Source organism: Pelobates fuscus, chromosome 5 (genome assembly GCF_036172605.1).
Source record: "Pelobates fuscus isolate aPelFus1 chromosome 5, aPelFus1.pri, whole genome shotgun sequence".
Taxonomy (NCBI): Eukaryota; Metazoa; Chordata; class Amphibia; order Anura; family Pelobatidae; genus Pelobates; species Pelobates fuscus.
The window spans coordinates 8643703-8669023 of record NC_086321.1 but is presented as its reverse complement, the minus strand read 5'-3'; positions in this window follow the sequence as shown (position 1 = coordinate 8669023).

Below are 25321 nucleotides of genomic sequence, written 5' to 3'. Positions count from 1 at the left end.
TACTATAGTGATAGTCCTCTGATGAGAGACATCATTGCTAGTATTACATTCCCATAGTTACTGTAAATAGGTAATCAGACTGATATAGGAAGCCCTGCTCCGGTTGGTATATAGCTAATTAGCCTTACATCACAGCATGGCTATTAATTATATATATATATATATATATATATATATATATAGAGAGAGAGAGAGAGAGAGAGAGAGAGAGAGAGAGAGAGAGATAGGCAGACGACAGGCAGACAGACATACAGATAAACCGATAGACAGACAGTCAGACAGACATACAGATAGACCAAAATATAGAAGATCGATAGATAGAAAGCTATTGATCACAACATATGTAATATGTCAATAACAGCAATGCCTGCTATATTATCACACCATCACATTGGACACCGCTAAAGGCAGCTCCGTAAACCATCGCCTGTGTGAGAAGCCGGGTGGTTAATGAGGACTGTACTCCCAACATTTAGTTATTTATGGAAACTCAGAGTAAGGTATAAAACTTAATATACTTGGAATATAACTCTGTGCTGAGTTATTGACCCGTTAGAACAAAATTGTGCTACACTGAAAGTGTGCGATTTAAAAAAATATCACAAAAAATCCTCTACGCGTCATTGTATAACAACGTAACATGTACATCTCTCGAACCGAGAGACTGGGACTAGCTGGGGCTGTTCAGCTAATGTTTCCTCAGATTTCCTGCTTTTTGCTGGCAGTTTGGTGTGATCCAATCTCGTAACAGTCTCGTGATTTATTGCCTGTGTTCATAGAATCACATTTGTTGCATAATTACATTTTGATTTATAGCCAAGGAACAACATCCTACTGCCAAGGATGACAGCTGAGGAATTTCTCATTAACAATACTTGTGTCACCATATCAAATAAATATATATTAAAAAACTCTGCTCAGGGAACATCATCTGTGGACTTCAAGAATCTCATAAATTTGGTTGAGTAGCTGGTCTTTTTTTATATATAATCTTGACTTTACAACACTTTTGTGGAAACACGAGAGCTGTGGGACCAGGGCGCATAACATTCATTAGATTACTGGTTATTTTTAGACAAGGGTTTGATAAAACATTTCCTAGGCTGTTACAATGTTACTTCTTATTATAGGTACAATGAGATTGTCTCCGGTCTTCCATCTGCTGTACGTGGAGGACACAATGACTTGTTTTCAAACAACTAACAAGTTCATAGTAAGATATTTATTTTGGCAGGGAAAATAAATCTTCCGCTAAGGTTAGTTATACAGAGAGCACCGCCGAAGCCAAGCAAATCAATATACGAGTTAGCTAGTTAGTTCAGAAATTATACAGTAATATTAAATATCATTTAGCTAATGCATCAAGAGCTAATTAGGCCATTGGGTATAAGATGATAGCAAATTGTAGGTAGGTCAGTGACCATGGAAAACATTTTAATTTTTGATAAATTATTATGCTTTCATGATTATTATGAGCCATATGTGCTAATTAGTTTATTGTCTGTGTTTGTTTGTGTTTATTTTTTGCTTTGTTTGACTTGTTTTGCTTTGCTGTGGTGATTGACTTAGGTTAGTTCTTACCATTCCTGTGACTACCAACGTCTGGTGTTTTTTTGATTGTTTTGGACATGCTGTTCCTCCACCCTTTGGAGGTATTCTGTTGATACTAGCTACTCTGAGTTCCAATCATACACACCCATGGTTACATCGCTAGGTAGATCAACAGATTAGGTTAGTAAGCATGCTCTGAAAAATCGGAATGGGATTGAACTTACTGCAAAAGGTAACATAACAGAGTTAGTTAGGGCAGGTGAGAAAGATGTGATTTCTCATTAAATAGAAAAGGAATTGAACATACGTTTTGAGATTAGTGTTTATTAGTAATTCAATCTAATGCTGAGTAAGATATGGACCCAGAATCTTTTTCTTAATTATTTGGAACTTAAAGCCACACCTGGAAGTAGAAAAAAAGAGTGGTGGGACTTACTGATGATACAAGTTGTATGCCAACTTCCTAACAATGTAAGAGTCTCATTATAAACAATATCTCGCCTGATTTTATTTTTAGAACAAGTCCAGCCAAGAATCAGTCAACAAGCCTAGCCTCCTAATGAACTTCTCCATCGCTTCCAAGAATAAAGTCCAAATATTTATTTCAATTGTAGATTCATATAAACATGATTCTTCAAAAAATCTGTTCAAAGTCCTGAGGTGGTCAGAATGTGCGGTTTCATTAAACAACACCTCTTGTACTGTACCCTCCAAATACTCTTGTCAATTATTTTCCCATATCCATTTCCTCATCACTGTAAGTACTTTCCCTACTGCTTGTCACCCTAACACCCAAACTCAAACTCAATAGAAACAAAGTGCAAGGTAGGGATGTGCATGGGCAAAACATTTGTTTCGGTTTGGCAATTCGGGACTTCGGCACTTCGGGAATTCGGCACTTCGGGAATTCGGCAATTCCCTAACCCTACCCCTTCCCTAACCCTACCTCTAACCATACTAGGGTTGGGGTAAGGTAGGGTTAAAAGTAGGGGTAGGGGTAGGGTTAGATTCCTGTCATCATCCCCTTCATTTTCCTTCCCTCTCCTGTTTTGCCACTTTTCAGAAATCCAAAGCACTTCGGCACTTCCGAAATTCGGCACTTTGGCAATTCGGTTTAATTCAGCAATTCTGAAATTTGCCAATTTGAACATTTGGAAGCACCCGAAGGTCTGAATTGCCGAAATATTTTCGAATTTACATTCAGACAGAAACGAATTGCACATGTCTAGTGCAAGGGTAGTCCGTATTTTTGTTTTTAGAGTGTCTAGATGTAACACCGGTATAGTCAAAGAAGAAGACATGGTCAAGAGCAGGAGAAAACAGGATAAATGGCATAGACAAACCAAAGGTCAGTAATACAGAGATCAGGATAAAGTGATAAACAAGCCAAGGTCACACCACAAAAATATCTCACTCATTACATAAAACCGTGGCCTCGTTGGGCCCCCTCTATTCCCCATACGACCCTCTTTCTCCGCATTTATGAGTCTAGTCATCAGATAATGAATATCTGATATCCATATCCCGATAGTAGACCAGTGATGTTGTTCGAATAAATACTTCAAGTCCTTCAGAAATACCTCTATACACGGCCCTCACTGGCCGCCACTACTTAAATTACATCCGGCCCTCCGCAGGCAATTCACCATGATAGTATTTTGACCCCTCACTTGAGCAATCACATACGAATTTGGCCTTACTGGGCCCACTCAATTCCACGTTCAACCCTCACTCTGCATTTATAAATCCAGTTGCAGGCACTTAATGTATCTCCAATATGCATTCCTTGACAGTGAACTAGAGATGTTGTTTAATACAAACTTCAGGTCCTTCAGAAATAGCTCTACACGCGGCCTCACTAGGCCATCACTACCTCCTTCAATATGCCACGGTGGACTTATGCCATAGGAGAATTCTCGAAAGCTGAGATTGGGGCTTAGCTAAAAAATATGGATATATCAAATGCTTTCAAGTTGCCACCTATACACCCATCACTGTGGCATTCGCATGGTTTGAAATAGAAGGTCCGTATTATTTTGTCACGTGTCTGATGTTCAGGGCTAAGAGTAGTCCCAACTTTTCAACACGTTCGCAGAAACACTATGTGGGCTCCTCCTAAATGTGAGCTACAGCCTGGTAGCAATACACTACCCGATGATATCCTCTCAGTTGAGGATCCTAACAGAACCCCTCAAAGCATCACTGATCCCGTGGCACTATTCTCCTCATCAGGAATCCCCTTCCATTTGGTATGCATACAAGTACCTGGCTGGGAAAATATAGCGGCCGGCGCTCTATCTCATTCCAACTTTTAGGCAGTTTTCAAGCAACACCACATGGCAGCCAATATACTCAAGATAAATCCCCGTTAGAGGTCCAATACTATCCGACCCACGACAAGTGGAGTCCGGCGATAGGGTTGGATATATATATAGAAGGCGTATGCCTGAAGTTGTGGGAGGGATTTTAAGCCTATTTAAACCCAGCAAACCCCTTACTTACCTGTCTTCGACGATTTCGGAAATTCCTCTTCCGGGTAGCGCAGACCTCTGACGTCATTTCCGCCCCGACACGAGTACGCGTTTGTCACAGCGTTCAGCAAGTTTCCAATCGTGAGTAGTTTTTGGCAAACGCAATTCAGATTTCACAAAGGCATATTCGCCAGTTTCTCACATACTCTGCTGGCATTTTTTCATTCGTATAGGCAATTAATCATGCATATATACCGCTATCAGTTCCGCTGTTCACATATCGTTATTTCTGGTCATAAGTGTAACTCACGTATTTGCTTCGGTTATTGCATTCATTTTCTAAATTACATTTAGAGCGTTACTAGTAAAAATAACCTTTACAATTTTTTTTTTCCCTTTTCTTTTCCTCTTTCATGATGGCAGGGGAAATTCGTCAAGTACACTGTTCGTTATATCTCTTAAAGCTACATAACTAGTTTAATGTTAGTCAGTCATTTTGTTTGAATGCTTGTTTTAAGTTTCCAGACCTAAAGAAATAAATGGCTAGTGTTTCATTTGTTTGCTCAAATACTAATCCTTTACCAAATGGCTACATGGCCAGGGATTTCACTCGATACGTGTATCCGTTTCTCTCTCTCTCTCGTTATAACCTATTGAAACAATGTTTCACTTCATCCGAAAGTACATTATTTTGTATATTAGTTGTGCGTTTTTCCTCTCCCTAAGCTGTATCACAGAAACATCAGGACATTACTGTTCACGCCAAAAAATTTACAGATACATGTCATTGGTTTCAAGATTCACCACATATTTCGTACATTAGGTTTCAGCTGTTTTAAAAAATCTTTCATGCAATGTTCAGCTTTCATGCAATGTTCAGACAGTAGTAGAGGGGAGGGACTGCATGTCCTGTATGGGAGTGTCACACTGTATAAAACTGTTATTATTGGTTGATAATTTTGTATCACTGTCCCCAACAAGGTCCACATGGGTGTAATCCCTTGACTGGGGACTTGCATAAAAGGCCAGTCTTGCTACCATTAAAACAGACCTACTTCACCCACAATACAGATTCTTGTCTCTTATTGTAGGGAACTGCTATATAGCTATTACTACTAGCTCTTGTAAGAGCTTCTCTACTTGGATGACTACTTGGAATGCCGTAACACCCCTCACACTCGGGAGAAGTACATCTCTGGCGGTGGAAACCTCTCTACTCTTTGGGGTAACCGCTACACAAGCCTACCTGATTGTTGGTTTAGGCACACCACAACCGACTCTCATACATAGCCAACTGCATTCTGTACGGCTTATTGTCCCCGACTACAAATATATATATATATATAAACTTGAAGCAAGGAGGTGCACTCAGCGGTCTTTTTCAATGTGCTTTATTCAAATCAACTTTGTGCCTTGATCGATGTTTCGACCCTGGCTGGTCTTTTTAAAGATCACAAAACAACTGTAACAATAACAAATATATAGGAAAAGGTAACTTACACCAATAACCAGTGAGAGTGTGATGCCCAAACCACTCCGAACCCGGAAGTCCGCGGCACACCACGTGTTACGATTGCCTCCGGTCTAGCAGGAGGTTGGATCGCTTGGATGTCCTGGTTCCCGAAGTCAGAGAGTCGAACGATGCTCCAGTTGGTATAAACCTGCAAATTTAGAGTCTCCCACTAGCTACAGTAAAGCTAGGATTCCCGGATCCCTACAACACGAGTCGAGGCTGCGAGTTGAGGGTAAAATGAACTAACTTTACTGGCACACAAGTATGGCAATTTATGCAAGTCCCTAGGTCCAAGGACAGCCCCCTGTGGACCTGGTGGGATACAGGTACAATGCAACAAGTCAACCAATCACAATACAATGTATCTTTCAAATTAGTACCCGCCCAGCTTGGAGATAATGAGGCCAACGGTTATACAATCTAATTATCTCCAAGCTCCCAAAAGACCATGCTTTATTCTATCCCAGCAAACAGCATAAAAATATATAACTTAGGCATTATTAACAACATATAGTCAATTCCACGAATTGTTCGGTAGCTCAGATCTGGGTGCATCCATTGTACGAATTGCACCCAGATCCCACGAACAGAACGGGAGATTTCTGCCATATAAAGTCCTGTTCGGTAGTTTGGCAGTAAGACCTCGATGGCGGCCATGTTTTTAGGTCCGTCAATGGACAGCGGGACCTCGACTCTGTACTTATGGAGCGGAGGTCGGGTAGATAGCCACACGAATCCCCACTACCAGTCTAGTTGTCCCTGCCGATTGAGACACGAATGGAGACCGCCCGGAAGGGGTACTTAACCTGCGGTTAACCGCAACATGAACGTTCTAATCGATGCCACACGCCAGAACGTAGGTGGTCCCCCATTCGTGAGTCTTTCGGTAGTTTCCCTTCGGGGAATTTGGGCACAAATGTAGTGTCCCCTGGGACCGTCGATTAGCTTGTGGTTAACCGCAGACCGCAACGCCTTGGGGGTTAATGAGCGGCACACTTCGCTTACCAGGTGGTCGGCCATTCGGTACTTCGAGGGGTGACAAGGTTAAATGGCGGCACACGCCAAAGGCCGGGTGGTCTATCGTTCGTACCGAGGAACAAGGCTTTATAGTAGTTCATATAATCCGTATGTATGAACTGAATGCCAGAAAAATAGGCTTTACATGAAAAGAGGTGCAATATAACAGTACGATGGGTCTTTGTGACACCACGTGACGTGAAAAAACGTACGTGTGTGTAGATGCTGTTGTTGCTAAGAAACCATGTAAACAATCAAGCCATCCTACGGCTGTAATTTGCCAAGTGAAGATTGAGTGTATCGGGTGCAAAGAGTGATATTTAGTGATGTCGCGAACATAACATTTTCCGTTCGCGAATGGCGAACGCGAACTTCCGCAAAAGTTCGCAAATGGGCGAACTGGGCGAACCGCCATAGACTTCAATAGACAGGCGAATTTTAAAACCCACAGGGACTCTTTCTGGCCACAATAGTGATGGAAAAGTTGTTTCAATGGGACTAACACCTGGACTGTGGCATGCCGGCGGGGGATCCATGGCAAAACTCCCATGGAAAATTACCAAGTTGATGCAGAGTCTGGTTTTACTCCATAAAGGGCATTAATCACCTAACATTCCTAAATTGTTTGGAATAACGTGCTTTCAGGTATGATGTTGTATCGATCAGGTAGTGTAAGGGTTACGCCCGCTTCACAGTGACAGACCAAACTCCCCGTTTAACGCACCGCAAACAACCGCAAACAGTCCATTTGCACAACCGCAAACTCCCCATTTGCAAAACGTTCATGTGTGGGGGTGCTGGAATGACGTGGGCCAATAAGAGCCTGAATCAACTTTTGGCTCCCACTGCCCCTTTAAGAGCGAGCGCGTGAGTCGAACCGTGCTCCTAGTGCCAGGCGGGCCACGTGACCGATCACTGCGGTCAGTGCACACGGCTAAGTCAGAAGAGGAGATCAAGTCGCATACGGCTCATGTGGAGGCAGGAGTGATCCAGCCACGCGCGGCTCAAGCTTAGGAGCCGGTCGGTCCCAGGATAAGGTAAATACAGCCACAACCACTTATCCCAATCACACACCTTTCCTAACGTCCTATCCCATTAAAAGCATATTACCGCGGATTTAATAAAACAGATAGACCACCTACTTCATCCAGGTTACCGATCGATGGTTCGATATTCTGAGCCCTCTCTGATTTACTGTACACGACTATTCGATATTCCCACAAATTTTATATAGCATTTTATGTTTGTTTGAGACCACCTTAAAAATACAAACCTCTAAAACGAACCAAACTACTCATCCATCCGCTATACTACTTTATCCCACCTAGAACTAGTGCCCAGTTAAAATACTTGACTCTTACTTACCCACACTCAGTCATGCCTCACACATTTCACCACTACTCTCACTGAATCCCTCTGACTACGGCTAAATTCATCTTCTACATCAGAACACTACTCCTAAGATTGGGTTGTATCCATGTCTCGGGTCTTTCATTTAGAATAGGGGCAGCTTCGGTCTCCTTCAACACTGACATTCCAGTGCATATTATTAAAAGATTGGGCAGATGGAAATCCTCAGTCTACAACCGATATATTCCTCATCCCGAGAAAGAAATGAGGAAAGCTTTTAAAAGTGGCTTTGTAAATTTGATGCAATAAGTGTGTTTTTCTTTAACCTCCCTGGCGGTATGATTATGTCAGGAATTTTGTACCAAAAGCGGTACCATTTTTTTGCATTTGAATTACCCGCCCAGTTCCGCCCCCATGTCAGGCATGTCAATCAAATTTTAATTAATCAAATCACATAATTACGTTAAAAGATTATTTAAATATACATGTAGAATTTTAATATATATGCATTTATAGGTATTTAAATTCTACGTGTATACTAATGTAATCTTTTATGTAATTATATGTATTTATCTATATATATATATTTGCGCTTATTTGTATTTTATATATATATAGATATATATAGAATGTCATTCTAAGTGTATTTTGTTACCGATATATATATATTAATAACAAAATACAGTTAGAATGAAATTACATATGCATATATAATTTATATTAAATTTTGTTTCAATGTTTTATTTATTTATTTTATTATTTTATTTATTTATTATTTTAATTATACGTATTTATATATAATATATATATATGTACATCTATTATATATATAATATATATACATATTATATATATATATATATATAAAAATATATTTAATTTATTTTTACACTTGTCTTTTTTTATTTTTTTTATACTTCCCACCAGCAGGGGGACTGTCTGATATTTCAAACAGTCCCCCTGCTGGCAGATCCACAGCCAGCTATAGAGGGCCATGTGATCGCTCTTTGAGAGCGATCACATGGCCCCCGGGGGCCTGATTTGCCGTGGGAGGGCTGCCTGGGCTGTGAGGCAGTCCTCCCGAAGCGGATCGCGGCGGAGGTAAATAAATCTTATCTACCCCGAGCGTGACTCGGGGTTACCGCTTCTGGCAGCGAAAATTAACCCCGAGTCACGCTCGGGAATACCGCTAGGGAGGTTAATACCTTTTCACCCTCTTTGCATGAACCCGATTTACATATATTACTAATATGTTTCTGAACATATATATTATATTATTCACTCACTCACTCTCTGCCTAGACATTATGCTGCCTAGGTCCAACGATAAATGACTATGGGGGATAATGTATAATAAAAACAGGTTACTGGCTATGGGGGGGGGGTAATGTATAATAAACACGGGTTACTGGCTATGGGAGAATAATGTATAATAAACACAAAATACTGGCTATGGGAGGGATAATGTATAATAAACAAAGATTACTGGCTATGGGAGAATAATGTATAATAAGCACAGGTTACTGGCTATGGGAGGATAATGTATAATAAACACAGGTTACTGGCTATGGGGGATAATGTATAATAAAAACAAAACAAAACAAAAATAATACAAAAAAAGAATGCAGCTTCAGAATTAATCTAAATTGTATGCTGTCTAGGAGGTGGGAGGGTCTGGGAGGGAGGGTCTGCTGCTGATTGGCTGGAATGTGTCTGCTGACTGTGAAGTACAGGGTCAAAGTTTACTCAATGATGACGAATAGGGAGTGGACCGAACATCGCATATGTTCGCCATCCGTGGAGAACGCGAACAAGCTATGTTCGCCAGGAACTATTCATCAGCGAAGCGTTCGGGACATCACTAGTGATATGTGAAAAAATTGTATGAATAATCAGGAGGATTAAAGATGTAGTTATTGATCTACTAATATTAGTAATCTAAATAAGAACCACTGGGTTATAAAACTAAGTGATGTGCATAAGTGAACAGAGCATCAGTGATGTATATAAAATGAGTTAAAAAATAGGTGACAGTAAAAGATATCATGCTCCAAAGTGAGAGGTCCCCAGCGGTTACTATGGAAACATAAGGAAACTATCATGTATGTAAACACATTATGTAAGCTATGCATAATGAGCAAAAAATGTAAAATAATATAAAGCAAAATACATCGTTCACAGATCAGGAAATGACTGATACATAACATATTGTCATTATCAAAATAATTCTTACCAATATATTCAAAATAAATACAGTATGATTTAGAGAATATGAGAATGGCACAGGCTTAAAAAGATTAATATCTGGAACTATGGACCAGCCTGTACCACATAAGTATAGATACAAAGCTACCATGAAAAATACATAGTGAAAAAAATATATAATAAGAAATAATAAAAATAAAACAATTATAAAAAAAATTAAAATATATTATTCCTTGTGAGAAAATGAAAAGATGAAAACATTTAAACATGTATAAAATTAATAAAGCAAATTGTCTAGTGCAATATATTCTCTGTTCTATTCCTACAAATAATCCAAAATTAAAATACACATATAGAAAATACTGCAGGTATATACAATAATGCAGATGTATAACCAAGATACTGTATAAACTATACCCAGCATAATGCATCATGGCAGCTGGTATCAAAATATAACATGTATCCAATCGGACAATGTAACGGATCGCCTGGCACCCCGACTGGGTACCTCCGTTGAAGGATGCTCCTAGCGTTTCCTGAAGACTCCAAGAACTCTGGCAGACAACACAATCACCGAACCGAAGAAGCATTAAATCCTCTCAAGCATATGAATGCTGTAGACAGTTGAATAGGAAACCATACGAATAGGTTTACACTCCTAGCAGTCAAACTGGAACAGCATACAATAAATCCTCCCCCAAGAATGAGACGACACTTCACTTTGAGGGTTAAAACAGGAACTCAGTTTAAATTACACACACTCTGCTTTTATGCAATTCTCCCCTGCAAGGGAGACGCCCACATCCAATTAAACATTACCCAATAACACAATGGTTACCTCCCACACATTCCATCCCCTTAGCCTGAGTGGTAACTCAATTATAATTATAATATTATATAATTATATAGAGATGAATCACCTATTAGGGTACTCAAGAAAGAAATGAAAAAAAAATGAAAAAATATCTTTGTAACAAACAAATAATACGAAAAAAAAAAATGGAAATTAGAAGATCGCTGCATCAAAAAAGTGATATGTCACATCTATATGGGCAGATGGATCAACATATATATAAAAAAATTATACATATTATCAAAAAGAAACATAGAGTATGTGACACACTCATTAAGTCCTTTGGGAGCCACTGTGTCAAGATGGTGTATCCAGTAGGCTTCCCTTTGTAGGAGAAGTCTGGATCTACCATCTCCCCGTGAGGGTGGAGGAACATGATCAACAGCCATGAAGCGTAGGGAGTCTATGGGAGTCTATGTGAGGCAGATACAAAGTGTTTAGCTATGGGTTTTTCTGTTTTCTGATCCCTGAAGGCAGTGGTGATGCCCGATCTGTGTCCCCTAATTCTATCCCATAGTGTTAGATCGGTCTTGCCCACATATGCTAGTCCACAGGGGCAGGTGATCATGTACACCAAATGATCAGTGGAACATGTGATAAAATGTTTGATCGGTATCCTTTTTCCACTGTGTGGGTGAGCAAAAGTGGTACCACTGATCATGTGGCTACACGTCACGCATCCACTGCATTTAAAGCAGCCTTTTTTCCTAAATCCTGTGGGTTTCTGGTAACACTGGATTGGGTCACTGTGAACCAGCATGTCCCGTAGGTTCCTGCTTCTTTTATAGCTGAAATTAGGATGATTTGTGAATATTGGATATCAGATTTCAATAAGCCCCAATATCCATTGATCGATATCCAAATATGTGATGTTCCTGTATGAAAAGTTAACTGTAGCTATATGGGATTCTTCCTGTCCGTGGGTATCGACCTCTTTTCTAAAGATTGTAGAGACCACTTGTCAACAGCTTTTTGGTGGGCTATCCTTAATATGTCTGGATGATATCCTCTTGACAGAAATCTTTTAGTTATGTCTTCAAGTTGAGCTGTTCTATTGTTGGTGTTGCTGTTGTATCTCAGCACTCGCATATACTGCGATATCAGTAGCGAGTCCTTTAGATGTTAAGGATGATAGCTAGTGCCCATCAGTAGTGAGTTTCTGTCAGTAGTCTTCCTGTGTAGAGTGTACCCAAGTCGCTTTCGGTCCTTACAAATCCTAACATCCAAAAATTGAATCTCAGTGTTGTTACTGGTGAGGGTAAATTTAACGGGTATGGTTAAAGGACCACTCTAGGCACCCAGACCACTTCAGCTTAATGAAGTGGTCTGGGTGCCAGGTCCTTCTAGGGTTAACCCATTTTTTCATTAACATAGCAGTTTCAGAGAAACTGCTATGTTTGTGAATGGGTTAAGCCTTCCCCTATTTCCTCTAGTGGCTGTCTCACTGACAGCCGCTAGAGGCGCTTGCGTGATTCTCACTGTGAAAATCACAGTCAGAGCACGCAAGCGTCCATAGGAAAGCATTATGAATGCTTTCCTATGTGACCAGCTGAATGTGCGCGTGCGCATTCAGCCGACGGGGAGGAGAAGAGGAGGTTCGGAGGAGGAGAGCTCTCCGCCCACCGCTGGAAAAAGGTACGTTTTTACCCCTTTCCCCTTTCCAGAGCCGGGCGGGAGGGGGTCCCTGAGGGTGGGGGCACCCTCAGGGCACTCTAGTGCCAGGAAAACGAGTATGTTTTCCTGGCACTAGAGTGGTCCTTTAATTGATTGGATTCAGCTATCATATTTTCCAATTCTATGCTGGTACAATGCTAGATAAGGAAAACATCATCCACAAAACTATGGTATAAAAGTATTTTCTCATTGTACTTTGACCGTATATATTGCGTTTCAAACCAAAACATGAATGCATTGGTGTATGAGGGCACCATAGTCGTCCCCATCACCGTGCCAGATATCTGTAAATAAAAATTTTCCTCAAATTTAAAATAATTACTAAGTGAGTAGTAAACGCAGAAGCTCCAACAAGTATTCAATCGGAGGCCCATGGTGTTAATTTGAAGAACTCAGAATTGGAAGAACTCAGAGTGCTTGAATACCTATATCATGCGGTATCACAATCTCACTGGTTATTGGTGTAATTTACCTTTTCCTATATATTTGTTATGTTACACTTGGTGATCTTGAAAAAGACCTGCCAGGGTCGATACGTCAATCAGGACACAAAGTTGATTTAAATAAAGCACATTAAAAAAGACCGCTAAGTGCACCTCCTTGCTTCAAGTTTATATATGGACGCAGGTTGCACCGAGGCAAGTACCACATTGTTGAGAATTAAGGCGTGAGTGCCAAGATTATCTCTTATTGTGTATATATATATATGTATACACACATTCTACATATATATTTAACTATTAACTACATAATTATTTGATTTTATTAAGTACCTGCCTGACAACCCAGGCAGACAGTCCAGAGAATGTAATTGGCAAGACCTATATTTAACCCTGTAACTTTCCAAAACACCAAAAAACCTTTACATGGGGGTAGTGTTATACTCGGGAGACTTTGCTGAACACAAATCTGAGTGTTTTTACCCCTTAAGGACCATACCTCTGGAATAAAAGGGAATCATGACATGTCACACATGTCATGTGTCCTTAAGGGGTTAAAAAGTAAAACTTTTCACGACGATGATATCACCAGTAAAAGTGCAGTTTTCGTTTTTAAAAAAAAATTCAAAACTCTAATAATGCTAACTTTGGCCAGCGTTTGTGACTAAGTGACTACTACAAAAGACTGGAAATATCCTATTTTAAATACCCTGGGTTGTCTACATTTGAAAATGGTATGTTATGATGGGGTTAATTCACATTCCTGGGCTACCATATGGTTTCAAAAGCCAACATAAACCCAGCAAACCAATCTGGCAAACTGAATTGGGCAACCCCTATATTGACCCTGTAACTCTCCAAAACACCATAAAACCTGTACATGGGGGTATTGTTATATTCGGGAGACTTCGCTGAACACAAATATGAGTGTTTAAAACTGTAAAACATATCACAACAATGATATCACCAGTAAAAGTGCACTTTTGTGTTAAAAAAAATGCAAAAAACTAATAATGTTCACTTTGGCCAGCGTTTGTGACTAAGTGGCTACTACAAAAGTCTGGACATACCCCAATTTGAATACCCTGGGTTGTCTACATTTGAAAATGGTATGTCATGGTGGGGTTAATTTTCATTTCTGGGCTGCCATACTGTCTCAAAGACAACATAGCCAATCTGGCAAATAGCAATTTACAAAAAAATAAATAGGCAACTCTTATATTTGACCCTGTAACTTTCCAAATCACCATAAAACCTGAACTTCAGGGGGGGCGTGGCCGACCAAGCAGCTAACAAGACGCATATCGGTGGAGCTCCGTAAAGGCCCCACCAAAAAAGACGAAAGTGAGCCAAAAAAACCTGTCTGACGAGACCCTACTCACAACCCCCCACAAGAGACAACCATGGGGCGAAAAAATAGAAAGAATCAGAAGCCGGAGGCGGCGGGTCAGTCGGATATCAGGCAATCCTTCCAGAGGCCCGCGCCACCGTCCCAACCTAAGATGGCGCCCGAACCTCACTACAGCCCGGAGATCTCAGACGACTCCGAAGCAGAGAGGGAATCCCCTGCCTCACTGGACCCAGGCGGCACATCATCAGCCACAGAGTCGGAGGATGACTCCTCTCCCTCCACAAAAGGAGATATCAAATGGCTACTCACGGCCATGAGGAAGATCTGGAAGGCTGACATACTACAGACTCAGATCGAGGTCGGCGGCATCTGCAAAAGAATACAGGAGGTGGAAGAGAGAGGCCTTACGAGACAGGCAACACAGCCAGACTAAAGAACAACTGGGGGAACTCACAAGGCAGGTCCACTCACTGCAGACAACAGTGATCAGCCTGGACTCCAGACACCGCCGGCGAAATGTTCGTCTAAGAGGAGTGCCAGAAGGGGTAAGCGATGGAGCCTTGCTCCCAACTGTGAGGAAGATGATAGCCTCTATGGGCATTACAGATAGCCCAGATACCTGTCAGGATCGGGACAGGGATCCAACACGCAGAGTACAAAGAGTAGAGAGATACGTATACCGGACCTTAGAATGGCCGGACTTAACGTAAGAACTACGTATAGAATGGTCAGAGACAAGCCGAGGTCGAGGGAACGAGAAGACAGGTAAGCGAGAGACAAGCCGAGGTCAAAGGATAACAGAGAAGCAGGAGAGTAATAACAAAGCCGGGTCAGAACCAAAAGACAATCAGGATACAAGAGCACTGTGTGACTAGACTGGCTAGAACCACGACAGGGCAATGAGCAAATGCGGAAAGCTCCATTAAATACCCTGGCTCTAGAGAGTAATCACGCCTCCGACGAGTCCTGATTCGTGTTCCGGGCTTGAGTGGCAGGTCGGACTGGATTAGCGTCATGACGTCGGCTATTGAGCGTCGCGTCATAAAAGGAAGTAGCTCCCACGCGGCCGGCGTGTAAACGACCGAGGGAACCGCGAGGAACGGGAGAAACGGACCTTCTGGAAGGAGAAACGTCTAAGTCTCTACCCCTCTCAGAGGTAGAGACTACAGGTACCCTGACAGTACCCCCCCTCTCAGAAACGCCCACCGGGCGGAAGGAACCGGGACGAGACGGAAAGCGGGAGTGAAAAGCCCTGCGAAGACGAGGAGCATGGACATCCTCCTGAGGTACCCAAGTCCTCTCCTCAGGACCATATCCTTTCCAGTCCACCAGGTATTGAACCCTCCCGCGGGAGATACGAGAGTCGACGATGGAGTTGATCTCGTACTCCTCCTGGCCCTCAACCTGAACAGAGTGAGGAGGTGAGACCTTGGAGGAGAATCTGTTACAGATTAACGGTTTCAGCAATGAAACATGAAAAGAATTAGGGATACGCAAAGCAGGAGGAAGCGCTAAGCGATACGCAACTGGATTAATTCGAGTCAGAATCCTGTAGGGCCCAATGTAGCGAGGAGCGAATTTCATAGAAGGTACCTTCAAACGAATGTTTCTAGTGCTCAACCATACCCTATCCCCAGGCACAAAACTTGGAGCCGCCCTTCTGCGTTTATCAGCGTGTTTTTTATACAGTAAGGAATTATGTAGGAGAATTTGTCGAGTCTGATCCCACAATTTCCTCAGATTGGCAACATGAACATCAACCGACGGTAACCCCTGGGAAGAGGGGACCGAAGGAAGAATGGAAGGATGAAAGCCATAATTCATGAAAAAAGGGCTAGAGTGAGTTGAATCGCAAACGAGATTATTATGTGCGAACTCTGCCCAAGGAATCAGACCAACCCAATCGTCCTGGTGTTCAGAAACAAAACAACGCAGATATTGCTCAATCTTTTGATTGGTACGTTCAGCAGCTCCGTTAGACTGAGGATGATAGGCAGAAGAAAAATTCAATTTGATGCCTAGTTGAGAACAGAATGATCTCCAGAAACGTGAAACAAATTGGGAGCCTCTATCAGAAGTAATTTCAGAAGGAATCCCATGTAAGCGAAAAATTTCTCTTGCAAATATTTCCGCCAATTCAGGAGAAGTCGGAAGTTTAGGTAAAGGTACGAAATGTGCCATCTTGGTAAACCTATCAACCACCGTGAGGATAACAGTCTGTCATTTAGAAGCAGGCAAATCTACAATAAAGTCCATAGCCAAACAGGTCCAAGGTTTGTCTGGAATCTCCAAGGAATGTAAAAGACCATATGGAAGTGAATGAGGTAGTTTGGTCTTAGTACAGACCTCACAAGCTCCGATGAAATCCTTAACATCCCTCCGTAAAGAAGGCCACCAGAAATCCTTAGAGATCAAGGAATATGTTTTGCGAATGCCCGGATGACCAGCTACCTTACTCTCGTGAAGACACCGTAAGAGCTCCAGTTGGAGTTCAGGAGGAACGAAGTGTCTTGACGCAGGAGTCTGTCTAGGTGCCAGATGCTGCAACTTCATGATCTTGGCAAGCAGCGGAGAATGGATTTTGAGAGTTGTGTTAGCGATAATATTACACTTGGGTACTATAGAAGACAAAACCGGCTCCGATACAGCAGAAGGTTCATATTGACGAGACAAGGCATCGGCTTTAGAATTCTTAGAACCAGGTCTATATGTGAGTATGTAATTGAAGTGAGTGAGAAATATAGACCAACGAGCCTGCCTTGAGGATAATCGCTTAGCCTCCCCAATATAGGACAAGTTCTTATGATCCGTTAAGATGGTAACAGGATGCAAGGTCCCTTCCAATAAATGTCTCCACTCCTTTAAGGCCATGATAACCGCTAGAAGTTCCCTGTCACCAATGTCATATCTGCTCTCAGTACCGGACAATTTTTTGGAAAAATACCCACATGGATGTAATGGTTTATCCACACCTAACCTTTGGGACAGGATAGCACCTATCCCCGTCTCAGAAGCGTCAACTTCGAGTAGGAAGGGCAGAGTAGTATCAGGGTGAACTAAAATTGGTGCGGAAGCAAACAGTTCTTTGAGAGTCTTGAAAGCAAGGAGTGCTTCAGTAGACCAATTCTTAGTGTCAGCCCCCTGTCTGGTCATATTGGTGATAGGAGCAATAATTGAAGAGTATCCCTTAATGAAACGTCTATAGTAATTGGAGAAACCAATAAACCTCTGAATGGCCTTGAGACCCTTAGGTAAAGGCCAATCTAAAATGGACTGGAGTTCCTCCGGATCCATCTTAAACCCCTCCCCAGAAATTACGTAACCAAGAAAGTTTGTCTGGGATTGGTCAAAGCTACATTTCTCCAATTTACAGTACAAGCCGTGTTGAAGGAGTTTGTGCAAAACCCTTCTGACCTGTCCGTGGTGAGTCTCAATATCTCTAGAATGTATAAGTATATCATCGAGGTATACAATAACACAGTCATGTTGAAATTCCCTGAGAACTTCATTAATTAGGTCTTGAAATACTGCCGGTGCATTACAGAGACCAAAGGGCATTACTGTATACTCATAGTGCCCATAACGAGTATTGAACGCAGTCATCCACTCGTGTCCCTGCTGAATTCTGACCAAGTTATATGCCCCTCTGAGATCTAACTTAGTGAAGATCTTGGAACCCTTTAATCGATCAAAGAGCTCAGTGATCAAGGGAATCGGATAGGCGTTTCTGATGGTAATTTTATTCAAACCTCGGTAGTCAATGCAAGGTCTCAAAGTACCATCCTTCTTTTTAACAAAAAAAAAATCCAGCCCCAGCAGGGGAGGAGGACCTCCTAATGAATCCCTTGTCTAGGTTCTCACGAATATACTCCTCTAGAACTAAATTCTCTTTCGTAGACAAAGGGTATACATGACCCCTTGGAGGCATAGTACCAGGAAGTAAATTAATCTTACAGTCAAAGAACCTATGTGGAGGTAAAGTATCGGCCTTTCTTTTGTCAAATACCGCCCTTAAGTCCAGGTACAAGGACGGTATTTGTACTTCTGTAGAGTCGGTAGAATTAGTAGGTGTGTTAACTGTGCAAAGCGGTGACACTCTCTTTAAACACTTCTCCTGACAATTCTGGCCCCATGAGACTATCTCCCCTAATTCCCAATCAATAATAGGATTATGTCTCTTAAGCCAGGAGTATCCAAGGATTATGGGAACAGAAGGAGATGAAATGAGTAATAGAGATGTCTTCTCCTCGTGTAGGATACCAGTAGTTAAATTAAGAGGTATGGTTTCACGAAAAATCACAGGCTCAACTAAAGGTCTACCATCTATGGCCTCAACGGCCAAGGGTGTGTCCCTTAACTGGGATGGGATAGTGTGTTTGGTGACAAAAACTTGGTCGATAAAGCTTTCAGCAGCTCCAGAGTCTATCAATGCCATAGTCTCTAGAGTTCCCTTCTCCCAAGTTAAGGAAACGGGTAATAGAAGCCTGTGATCTTTGTAATTATGAGTAGAGGACAAAATAGAAACACCCAAGGCCTGTCCTCTAGAGAAACTTAGATGCGAGCGTTTCCCGGGCGATTGGGACAATTCAAACGTAAGTGACCTCTGACTCCACAGTACATACACAATCCCTCCCTTCTCCTGTACTGTCTCTCCTCCTCTGAGAGACGAGTATGGCCTATCTGCATAGGTTCTGCAAAAAGTGGTGTTTTGGCCTCAGGACTTTGAAAAGATGGAGCTAGTCTAAAAGAAGATCTACAGGTTCTATCTCGAGTGTTCTGCCGTTCTCTTAGACGTTCATCAATGCGAGAGATAAACGAAATTAAATCCTCCAAATTCTCAGGAAGCTCTCTAGTAGCTACCTCGTCAAGTATTACATCAGATAGTCCGTTTAGAAACACGTCTATATAAGCCTGTTCATTCCACTTAACCTCTGCCGCCAAAGACCTGAACTCTAGTGCGTAATCCACAAGTGTTCGGTTATCCTGCAACAGTAATCTAGCTGCATTGACCTTTCTGCCAGGAGGGTCAAAAGTTCTTTTAAAAGCAGCTACAAAGGCATTATAATTGTATACTAATGGATTCTCATTCTCCCACAACGGATTAGCCCATCTCAGAGCTTTCTCAACGAGTAAGGTGATAATAAATCCCACTTTCGCTCTATCTGTAGGATAGGAGCGGGGTTGTAATTCGAAGTGGATACTTATTTGGTTTAAAAAACCACGACACCTCTCAGGAGATCCAGCATAACGTACAGGTGGGGTAATTCGGGAAGAAGCCCCAACAGTAGCTACCTCTAGACCTGAATCCACAGGAGAAATACAAGTATTACGCATCTCCTCTGGTGAATTATTAGGACGAGATAACAACGCCTGTAGCGCTAGTGCCATCTGATCCATTCTGTGTTCCATGGCGTCAAACCTAGGATCAGAAGAACCAAGCTGACTGTTTGTACCTGCAGGATCCATTGGCCCTGTCGTAATGTCAGGATCGGGACAGGGATCCAACACGCAGAGTACAAAGAGTAGAGAGATACGTATACCGGACCTTAGAATGGCCGGACTTAACGTAAGAACTACGTATAGAATGGTCAGAGACAAGCCGAGGTCGAGGGAACGAGCAGACAGGTAAGCGAGAGACAAGCCGAGGTCAAAGGATAACAGAGAAGCAGGAGAGTAATAACAAAGCCGGGTCAGAACCAAAAGACAATCAGGATGCAAGAGCACTGTGTGACTAGACTGGCTAGAACCACGACAGGGCAATGAGCAAATGCGGAAAGCTCCATTAAATACCCTGGCTCTAGAGAGTAATCATGCCTCCGACGAGTCCTGATTCGTGTTCCGGGCTTGAGTGGCAGGTCGGACTGGATTAGCGTCATGACGTCGGCTATTGAGCGTCGCGTCATAAAAGGAAGTAGCTCCCTCGCGGCCGGCGTGTAAACGACCGAGTGAACCGCGAGGAACGGGAGAAACGGACCTTCTGGAAGGAGAAACGTCTAAGTCTCTACCCCTCTCAGAGGTAGAGACTACAGGTACCCTGACAATACCCCATCTATATCAGCAACCTTCCGAGTCAGGAAGGCAGCGACGGCCCCAGAAACGGCACCTAGGGATGTCATTGCCATGACCAGAGACATAAGTGCACGTAGTGCAATAATGAAACGTTCCAGAGAACTGGGCACGGTAAAGCTGGAGAGACACCCAATCTCAATCTACAGCGATCTCCCGTTTCAGGTCCTCGCGGAAAAGAGGAAATTAGGCCCAGTGGCAAAACAGCTGAGAGACAACACCATTAAATACCGCTGGGACATGGGAGGCTCATTGGTGGTACCTTGTGGGAGAGACATTCTAACCCTGTCATCAGCCGACGACCCGCAGACACTGCTACGAGCCCTGAAGCTGCCAGAGGATCAACAGGAAAACATACAAAATCCAGTGCCAACGACGACAGCACACCAGAATCCAGCGGAGCACACACAACCCAGCAGGGGAATGTATGTAAAACAGATTTGCAGGTTGTCTGCTAAACCGTGAACACACTAGAGACAGCAACCCTTATACTCCTGCCACCAGAGATCTTATGTATATCCCACCCGCGGGTTCCAAGACGCTATACTCCACATGTATCGTATTCTTATATGTAATCTGTATATACCCCATAATGTATCCTACAATGTCTCTTGTACTATCTTACACCTAAGTTAATCAAGCCAACTGCATTGGTGTTTGACATATTGTTTACCTATCCTACCTATTTTACACATGTTGAAATACAGATGTTTAATGCAAACAAACTTCAATAAAATTCAAATAGAAAAAAACCAAAAAAAAAAAACTGTACTTCAGGTGTACTGTTGTACACGTGAGACAATACTCTACACAAATATGAGTGTTTTAGAGCAGTAAAATGTATTATACTGATAATATCATTGGTGAAATGGATGTGTGAAAAATGCAAAAAAACTAATATAAACGCTAATTTTGGCCATGGTTTGTGACTAAGTGGCTACTAAAAAAGACTGGACATACCCCATTTTGAATACCGTGTGTTGTCTACTTTTACAAATGGTATGCCATGATGGGGTTAATTTTCATTCCTGGGCTGCCATACGCTCTCAAAGGCAACATAGGCCCAGCAAACCAACCTGGCAAATTTCAATGTGCAAACATGGAAAAGGGGAAAGCCCTACATTTGACCCCTGTAAGTTTGCAAAAACCCATAAAACCTGAACATTGGGGGTACTGTTGTACTCAGGAGATGTTGCTAAACACATATTGGGGTGCTCTTTGTCAGTAACCAGTAACACATAACAGGAGCTGAGAATCAATGCCTAAAGTACAATGTGAGAGAAAAACAACACAAACAATGACTACCCAAAAGTTTGACAAAGACTGGTGGTAGAATTAGTGCATGGAAAGTGTTAAAATACCACCATTTAGTTTGATGGGGGGTAAAATACATTGGCCGGCTTCAGAAATGCCCCAAATAGGACATGGGTGCATGATGGCCAGCTGTGAAAATTCCAAGTTGGAAAACTGGAATGCGCACCCTCCAAATAAGGTCTTTTAGCCCCCAGAGAACCCGACACACCTACACATGGGTGGTACCGCTATACTCAGGAAATGTTACTGAACACATATTGGGGTGTTCTTTGGCAGTAACCCTTAAAGTTTTCCGTACATGTATTCTTAAATGGCTATGTGTGTCAAAAAAATCACCAATTATTATTATTTTTAATTTGTCATAGATTGGTGGTAAAATGGCTGCATGATAAGAGTCAAAATACCCCAGGTTTAATACCTTAGGTTGTCTTCTTTTAAAAAATCTATACATGTGAAGGGTTATTCAGGGATTCCTGACAGATATCAGTGTTACAATGTAACCACTTCAGCTGGAAGGCTATGCCATGCATCCACTACCTTCCCAGTAAAGTAATACTTCCTGATATTATTTTTAAACTTTTGCCCCTCTAATTTAAGACTATGTCCTCTTGTTGTGGTAGTTTTTCTTCTTTTATATTATATATAATAATAATAGAATTATTAAAATGTTTGACCAGGAAAGGAACATTTCCAATAGATCTTGGGGATCATATGTTATGGATAATAATGTTGGTACTTATTTTATCAACTTGAGTTCGAATTAAAAAAATGGAGTTCTCGATGCATCTTGGTGAAATAGCCCTAGCCGTCTATAGGGTTTCTCTAGGCTTTGAGTGAATTGCTAATACAAGCAATTAAAGAGACACTGTTTACATCTCTATCAGTTGTTCAGATTAAGTGTATCTGTAATGCTTTGCTGTATCCAGTTAAACGAGCTCACTAACTGCTGAGAATATCTGGTTTCCAAGCGATCTATAACTACACGTACCCTCTAACATTCTAGGTTTGCCATCTACCCTCCGTCTTGTTACATGACATTTAACACTTTTCCTCTTACTAGGTTTGTGACCCAAGCCGTTCCATATAATTCAGTTTGACATCTCAGATAAAGGCATAGTCATTATCTCACGTTTTAAGCAGCCTTTATCAGAGGTGCCGAATATGAGATAATTAGAAAACCATAATGCGTCTGTTTGCATGGACCTGTGATACACATTGTATTCACATACAGCAGGAAGGCAATGTTACAGACTACAACGATACACATTTAATGAAACTAATTAGGCAGAACGTGCTTTAGAGGTATAATTTCACTTTAAATAGACATTGCAATGGCGTAATAAGATGATGATCTGATTAGATGCTTCCAAGCTGCCAACCGAGCCAAGTGATATTATCTTTCTCCATTATATTGATGTAGATTGTGTATACATTGTCACAATAAACCTTGATAAAGCACAATGGCTGCATTTTATCCCATCCCCAACGGTCTCTTCACTTCGTTTCCCATGATGCACCACAAAGCCACTCGCTATTAAAGAATTGTACTTGAAAGCATTATACTCTTTTTTTTTCTTGACTTTAATTCATTGAAATATCAATCTGATTTTATGGCTGTAAAGAACGCTAGATTAGAATTACGAAAACCAAAGAAAATATCTGGTATAGAATCTAATCAAGCATCCGGCAATGTGGCTCGGTACAGTAATTACTGACTATTGAAGGCAATCAGGAGAACTGAGTAAGAGTTACACGTTACAATAAGAAATTATCATGAGAAGTACAAACACGAGGCTATAATTACACGCAGAGAATTTATTCAATAGCATTAACACTCCGCTTGCCAGCAAAGGTACAAATCTCAATCTAATTGTTTCATTAATCAAATAATAACGCTGAATTTTTTTCACACGGAAGAGAAATGCTTTGATACTGTGTATACCATGGGATAAAAGAAACACGGAACTCAGACGGAGCGGAGAGAAAGATTGCCTAGAGAGAATCAAATTATTATGTAGACAATTAGGAGGTTCAAAGTATAGCTGTATAAATAGGAGCCATAACCAAACAGATGTGAACTAATAGGAGATACGTGGCTTTTATTAAATTCTCAATGCGTCTGCCCAATATCCTTGTAATATAATTGCATTTCAGTACGGCTGACATGGTATGACGTGCGGGTTATTAGAATTCACAGTTAGCAGATTCATTCCAATACTTTCTATACAACGCTCAGGAGATGGAACCCAACAGTGGGCACGTACGATATATTTCTTATAATTATAAATTCATTTATAAAAAATCATTAGTGCAATAGATCTGCAAAGAACTACCGCATCTACAGCAATCAGTGAAGAGGAAGGAGTGAAAAATGCTTTATTTTCTTACTTTGACGATTTGTTAAAGATACATTTCAAAGACCAGAACGTCCTATGCTCATTGTGTTCTATTTCCCTGTCTCCCCGCACACAGTGTATTATAACTGCAGCTATAAGGTTATGGTGTGAGGAGGTCCCCTGTCTCCCATTACACAGTATATTATAACTGCAGCTATAAGGTTATGGTGTAAGGAGGTCCCCTGTCTCACCGCACACAGTGTATTATATCTGCAGCTATAAGGTTATGGTGTAAGGAGGTCCCCTGTCTCCCCGCACACAGTGTATTATAACTGCAGCTATAAGGTTATGGTGTAAGGAGGTCCCCTGTCTCCCTGCACACAGTGTATTATAACTGCAGCTATAAGGTTATGGTGTAAGGAGGTCCCCTGTATCCCCGCACACAGTGTATTATAACTGCAGCTATAAGGTTATGGTGTAAGGAGGTCCCCTGTCTCCCCGCACACAGTGTATTATAACTGCAGCTATAAGGTTATGGTGTAAGGAGGTCCCCTGTCTCCCTGCACACAGTGTATTATAACTGCAGCTATAAGGTTATGGTGTGAGGAGGTCCCCTGTCTCCCATTACACAGTATATTATAACTGCAGCTATAAGGTTATGGTGTAAGGAGGTCCCCTGTCTCACCGCACACAGTGTATTATATCTGCAGCTATAAGGTTATGGTGTAAGGAGGTCCCCTGTCTCCATGCACACAGTGTATTATAACTGCAGCTATAAGGTTATGGTGTAAGGAGGTCCCCTGTCTCCCTGCACACAGTGTATTATAACTGCAGCTATAAGGTTATGGTGTAAGGAGGTCCCCTGTATCCCCGCACACAGTGTATTATAACTGCAGCTATAAGGTTATGGTGTAAGGAGGTCCCCTGTCTCCCTGCACACAGTGTATTATAACTGCAGCTATAAGGTTATGGTGTGAGGAGGTCCCCTGTCTCCCATTACACAGTATATTATAACTGCAGCTATAAGGTTATGGTGTAAGGAGGTCCCCTGTCTCCCCGCACACAGTGTATTATAACTGCAGCTATAAGGTTATGGTGTAAGGAGGTCCCCTGTCTCCCTGCACACAGTGTATTATAACTGCAGCTATAAGGTTATGGTGTAAGGAGGTCCCCTGTATCCC